We start from the raw sequence: 7,171 nt of genomic DNA, 5'->3' as shown, positions 1-7,171 counted from the left end.
TAACTTTTAGCATAAGTAGAAATGTGAATAATGCTATTAAAAATTTCTTCTTTAATGCTGATCTGGTGTAGCCTGAGTTTCTAAATCAACGATATTTTGTCAGTATGGCAGAAACTTACAGACTTAGAATTCTGAGGGTTTGGAGCTACTCACAAGCTTTTGGAAACAGCATACGTGCTCCACTCAGTTACCCTCCTAAGCAGAAATAGAGCCATGCAGATTTAGAAAACCTGTAAAAAGCTTGTTTATCTGGATGCAGTTCTGTAAGAGTTGCTTTTAAAGAAGAAGGTTATTATCAGTAAATGAACTTTACGTTTAACGTATGTTGGTTTTGAGCATGGAGTGTCACAGTTAGTTATGCTCTTTAGTCTAGTAAAATCTGACTTCTTTCTGCATGTATTAATGTCACAGACAGAAACATATGCCATATCCTGTTCACTGAACTCTGAGAGCCACAGGTAATGTTCAGTGCTTTAGAAACTGACCTTCAGAGGTTTATGATAATTTGACAGAACACTTTTCAGAAAGAATAAAAATCATGCTTACGCAGATAAAAGCTGCAGAAGTGTTTATAATGATAAGATGAAGTTTTCTTGTTTGGGGTGGGGGGATATTTTTTTATATATATATTTATCTTGGAGCATAAAACTTGAATGAGAACAGAAGTCTGTTCAGACATAACACCAATGTTTGGAATGGTTACTGAACAGCAAGACTCAGAGATTTTTATTACCACCATTTTATAAATATTTTCTGATTGTGTATGATCTACCAAAAGCAGAAGAACACGAGCCTATTGTCTTATTGTCTTTAAGCTGTTCATCTGGTCCTAAAGAAGCATAGTAAAGCACATTCAGACATTCAGAAATGCATTATCCTCAGCCAACGATGTTTGAACCCATTTTGTGTGGAAAAAATTAAATCTTCTTTTTTAAAAAAAAAAAGTGTTTCTTGATCAAACAGGCTCGCAGGGCAGGATTTGCAGAAGGCAGTTTTAATTCATGAGGACAGTTGCAATGTCTTTGTTTTAGGGAATGTCTGCTTCTGTATGTTCCGATACTGTGAATACTACCCAATTTATTTCCTCCTTCAAACACATACAGCTGTATAATCTTGAAAATTTAAGATGTAGAGTTTTAAGTAAATGTATTTTTTCCAAGCTAAGTAGTGCTTTTGCAATAGAGATGTACCTTATTAAAGATTAATTTGTTTTCCTACTGGTTTGGTCTCAAAAATTGTGTGAATTGCTCACAATTACCTTTATTTATCTTCATAAACTTCAAAACATTAATTTAAAAATATCTATAATACAAAAGTAATGCTTTTGTTTATGAAAATAATTCAACAGAGGGGAGCCCATGTAGATGTGGGGAATAGTTTCTGTTTTATGTAGAATGTACATGCCATTTGTCACTACGCAAATGAGGGGTAACCTTTAAATGTTTGTAAAAGCTGCCTTTAGGATAGGAGGACTAGTAAGAGTAACTTAGGGTCAGTCTGCTTCATGGCAAAAGACGTGATTCCTTTCAGCTAACTTCCTGCTTATCTTCATCTGTAATATTCTGTCCATACCCTGTACCAGGTCTAGTTGGAGGTATGTATGGCTGTGTATGTTCCTAAGCTAAACCTTAGTTCTGTTTTAAATCTCTTCTGTGTATTGTCTTACTGGGCAATTACATGCATACACTTTTAAATATTTTCTATTTAAACACAAATCTAATAAAGTCAGACTTATCTTAAGCTTTCTTGTATTGTCAGCAGTGATATTCTTCAAGTGAATATTAGCATTAAGGAAATTTAGTTTAGTTTTTTGTTTTACAACACTGCAGGTTCTTCAGTTTCATATGGATCTTTCCTGGCTAATTTTGCTGACTAATAGCTGGAATTTTCTGTTAGAGCATCATAACTCTATTATACTGAGAAAGGTTCTGACTCATTTCTCCAAAGCCTAAGGCAGTAGGGAGTCCTCTTTCAAAAAGTAGTGGATAAATGAATTTGAAAAGCAGTTACCAATCTCCTTTATCAAAACAAACCAAAATCAAATATATGAATTTCTAAGTTTAAGAATACTTCTTAAATAGATTCATTTCCTGTTAGGGTTTGTTTTAGGTGAAGTCCTTATAGGGCTGAAAGCATAATCTGCACTTGCTAGAATTTCATCTTCTGATGGACTTGCTACATAAATAGGCTGCATAACCTTTTTTAGAAAATGTTATTACTATCTTAAAAGGTTAAAGGAAATTAAACTTGCTAAATCTCATAACTATTTTCTACCTTGATGCTGCTGATAAGTGGTTCTGATGAAGATAATAGCATTCAATACTAATTAAATACATACATATGCCATTTCTGCTGAAACCTTGTTACTGTCTCTGCTGGTCACATTGTCTAGGAAACTTTTTTTTTTTCTTTTTAAACTAACATTTCACAAATTCTTTTGAAAATCATTAGTATCCATACGGTCAAATCTAGAAAAACAGATAAAGATAATAATTTATTCTGAAGATTAACACATTTTTGTGATAAAGCACAATGTTAGTATATATGTTCTGATGTTATTCAGGTTATGCTAAGGATATGCTAAGGTGTTTTGGTTTTGTTCGTGTTTGTTCTTTTGTTATTTAAATGCAGAGGTTTGTTTAAGCAGGCAAGAAATACAAATCTTAAGAGGTTATTAAGGAATAATTTGTGTCTGTACTGCATCTGTCTCTCTTGCCGTATAGATAGTAAAGTGTGTTTTAGGCAATACGGATCCTTTTATACTGAAATATTTTTTTACTGTTTTTAGGAAGCTAGTCTGAGATACTGTTGTATTCTGGAGATATGCTTTAAGTGTGTTTTTTTTTTTTTTTTTTTTTTTAATACGATCTAGGTATTGTTTTGTCTGTTTTTTTTGTTTGTTTGTTTGTTTGTTTGTTTTTCTCAAATCCTTTTTGTATTTCCTAAATGAATAGGCTTGTGTTTGAGAATGTAAGCTGTATGGAGGTATCATTCCTCCTTGAGGCAAACGCCTCGTTGTGGCATTTTTTGCACATGCCACAAAGCAATGTAAAATTTGAAATGTGAGTTTTCTAATTACTCAGGTAATTTGTGAATTGGACAGCTGTGTAGGACTTCATGGCTTCCATTTTAATTTTGCTAGGGTTATAAAACATGACACCTACTGAGAAAACTGGAATTTCAGTGTGAAAACAAAAAATGTAGTAACTTTCCATCTTTCCTCGTTAAACTAAAAATAAAATCTAGAAAAGCTGCCAACTGTCCTTCCTCTCTTTTCAGCACTGGTAAGACCACATCCGAAGTAGTGGCTCCAGCGCTAGGTGGGAAAGATAGTGACTTACTGGAGAGAGTGCACTGCAGGGTTACAAAGACTGGGGCCTGGGGCGTCTGACATATGAGGAGAGACTGTGGGACCTGTATCTGTTTAGCCTTGTGAGGAGAAGGCTAAGGGGGATCTTATACATGTGTTTAAATAGCTGATGGGAAGGAATGTAAAAGATGGAGCCAGGCTCTGGTCGGTGGCGGCCAGTGACAGCACAAGAGGCCATGGGCACAAACTAAAACATGGGAGCTTCCCTTTGAACATAAGGAAAAAGTTTTTCACTGTGTGGGTAGCAGAGTACTGGGACCGGTTGCCCACAAAGGTTGTGGAGTCTCCCTCCTTGGAGATCTTCAAAAACTGCCTGGACGTGGGCCTGGGTACCCTGCTTTAGGTGGTGGGTGGCCCTGCTTGAGCAGGGTGATTGGGCTTACTTGAGCTCTGTAAGTACCCTCTAACCAATGGTTCTGTGATTGTGTGATTTATTGTAGAATTTGTTTGATATTGTGATGGTTTTACCCTGCTCCCCCTCCTCAAAGGGAAAGGGGGAGAAAATATGATGGAAAGGTCTTGGGTTGAAATAAGTGAGATCACTCACCAGTTATCATCACTGGCAAAACAGATTCATCAGAGGGGAGATTAATATCATTTATTGCCTATCACTAGTAGACTGGAGCAGTGAAAAACTAAAAGCAAACTAAAAAGGTTCCCCTCCCCATGGGGAATAGGAGCTGCAGTCAGTCCCTGACACTTCATCTCCTCTGCTCCTTCACTGTCACTCCCTGCCCATGCTCCACGTGGGGTCCCTCCCACAGGATGCTGTCCTTCCCCAGCTAAGCCTGCAGGGGCTGCCTACAGGCAGCAGCTCTTCAAGCACTGCTCCCACACGGCTCCGTCCCACAGGGTCCATCCCCCAGGAGCAAACTGCTCCAGCACGGGTCCCCCACGGGTGGGCGGTAGCTCCCCCCAGACCCCTGCTCCTGCGTGGGCTCCTCTCCACGGGCTGCAGCTCCGGCCTGGGGCCTGCTCCTGCGGGGGCTCTCCATGGGCCGCAGCCTTCTCCAGGCCACATCCACCTGCTCCAACCGGGGGCTCCTCCACCCATGGGGGGGCTGCAGCATGGAGATCTGCTCCATGTGGAACCCATGGGCTGCAGGGGGACAGCCTGCTCCACCAGGGGCCTCTCCACAGGCTGCAGGAGAACTGTTGCTCTGTGCTTGGAGCAACTCCTGCTCTCCAGCTGCACTGACCTTGGGGACTGCAAGGCTGCTTCTCTTAATCTTCTCTCTCCTCTCTCCCAGCTGCTGTTGCACAGCAGTTTTTCCCATCTTAAATCTGCTCTCCCAGAGGCCCACCCAGCATTGCTCCCTGGCTCAGCTCTGGCCAGCATCAGGTCCCTTTTGGAGCTGGCTCTAATCTGACCTGGGGCAGCTGCTGGGCTCTGCTCACAGAGGCCATGCCTGCAGTCCCCCCACCGAAACCTGGCCCCATAAACCCAATACACATATAAATATTAACATTCTTTACACCACAACATTGACTTTTTAAAGCATAAATTGGAAGAAGTAATATTTCATGTGTCTAATATTGATAAGTGCTTGCACTATAAGCTCATTTCGAATTCTGTCCTGATGTGTTATTCTGTTCTATGCTGCCATAAAAGTTCCATGACCTTGCTGACTGCAACATTTTTTTATTATTATTTTTTTTTTTTTACTATTGCTATTAGTGTTAGTGGCACATACTACCTATTATTTGTTTTTATTCCCCCTGAACTTTCAAAGTACTTAACCTTTCTGACTTGACGTTTATGTACAACTTCTTTGGAAACATTATGTATAAAATACCTTGGCTGTTTCTGAGAAGCATGTGAAAAAGTGCCAAAATTGTATTGACCTTCATTTGAAGGGCCATTGATCCAGAGTGGAGCCAGTGATATGAAATGTAAAGAAAACAGCTCCATTCAAGTATATGAGTTTTCTGAATGGGATGCCATTTAAACCTGCCCTCTAGTTATATCTGCTAGATTAGGTACGAATTCTTGTTATTTTTGCCAAAATGCCAGAGATGGAAAATTTCACTGAATGCATTGACCTCTTTGTGCTTGTTGTACTTGAAGGTGACTTTGGTTCACTGACTTCTGCCTTCAGTTCTCTTCACAGAACTGAATCTTCCTCTCCGGTGGACTTAACACCTTGCACTGTAAAGAATGAAATGACATTTTCTCTCTCTAAAGCTACATGTTGAATGTATAAACATGCCATGTATTTAAACCATTAATATTTAACTCAAGTTAAAAATTTAATCATAGAATCATAGAATATCCTGAGTTGGAAGGGACCCTTAAGGATCATCAAGTCCAACTCTTGACACCGCACAGGTCTACCCAAAAGTTCAGACCATGTGCCTAAGTTCACAGTCCAATCTCTTCTTAAATTCAGACAGGCTCGGTGCAGTGACCACTTCCCTGGGGAGCCTGTTCCAGTGTGCAACCACCCTCTCTGTGAAGAACCCCCTCCTGACGTCCAGCCTAAATTTCCCCTGCCTCAGCTTAACCCCGTTCCCGCGGGTCCTGTCACTAGTGTTAATGGAGAAAAGGTCTCCTGCTTCAAAATGAAATGGTAGACATGTATTATGTACAGCAAGGATTTTATTTTTAAAGATTCTTAAAATCTGAAATTTGAGTTGCTTCTGAAGAGCTAATTTCTCTGAAAAATATACACACATATTTACATCCACAATTAGAATTTGGGTTCCTGAATCTGGAAATTATCTATGCCTGTTTGGGTAGAGGAGTGGGGAAGACATATTTAGTTCCTGCTGTCTAGCATGATTTAGTGGTAGACTTTAGTACTAGTTTAAAGGTTGGACTATGCTCAAGCATAGTCTGCCTGTCCCTCTGTAAGTCACGTTTATCTAAGTGTATCAAACAGCTTCACCAAAAGAAGTCAAATAGTAAAATGAATTTCTTAAATGAAAATGATTGTAATTGGTATCTTTGGTGATTGAATAGGGAAATATTTTAGAAAAAAACACCAGTGATGAAGTTTAAGCTGAACTTTGTTAGCAATGTGTATCCACTTCTTAAAATACAGTTTTGAATATCACCTGCGACTTATTGGTCTCCCCCCCACCTTGAGTAAAAAGAGTTTACTCACTTTTTATAATTACTGCATAATTAATGTGTAAGGCCGTAATCTCTGACATTTTATTCTATAAACCTTTTCCTTTCACACAATGTAGTTTCAGTGGTAAGCAAATATGAATCACAATATTCAGCTTGCAATATTTGATTGAGGGGAAAAAATAAAATCTATTTTCAACAATTTATGTAATTTGTCAAAATATTAATTTCAAGTCAACACATACATAAGTATTCCATGGCACTCCTTCCTCAAGTACCTAATTACTACACAAATTATAATAAGCTCTATGTAGCTTAATTCCATTATTGTTATTTACATGAATTCCAAAGTATTCTAATTCAAGCAAGTTTAAAAGACACTTATTTATGCATATAGTTTATCTTATAATCTTAGGTATTGCACATGGTCAGCAAAGACAAGCCCTACAACAGAAGCGATTATATTTTTCTTCAGAAATTAAAACTTTTAAAAATACATTCAGTATTTTCATTCTGTTGGGAGATGCATGTGCCCAAAGTGCACTATGTGAGTGGCATAGGTGGCTACAAAACTAAGTGTGGAAGAATTTGCAGGTATTTATAAACATGGGGTTGTGTAAGGAGTTAGAAATAAGATCAAAAAAACACGTGAGAACACGTGAGAAATTCCTCTATGATAAACTCTAAATTCATCACAATCTATCACTACAGTGGACCTATACTATATT

The sequence above is a fragment of the Aythya ferina genome (genome assembly GCF_964211825.1).
Source record: "Aythya ferina genome assembly, chromosome: 1".
In the NCBI taxonomy this organism is placed as follows: domain Eukaryota; kingdom Metazoa; phylum Chordata; class Aves; order Anseriformes; family Anatidae; genus Aythya; species Aythya ferina.
Note: the sequence above shows the minus strand (reverse complement) of the source record.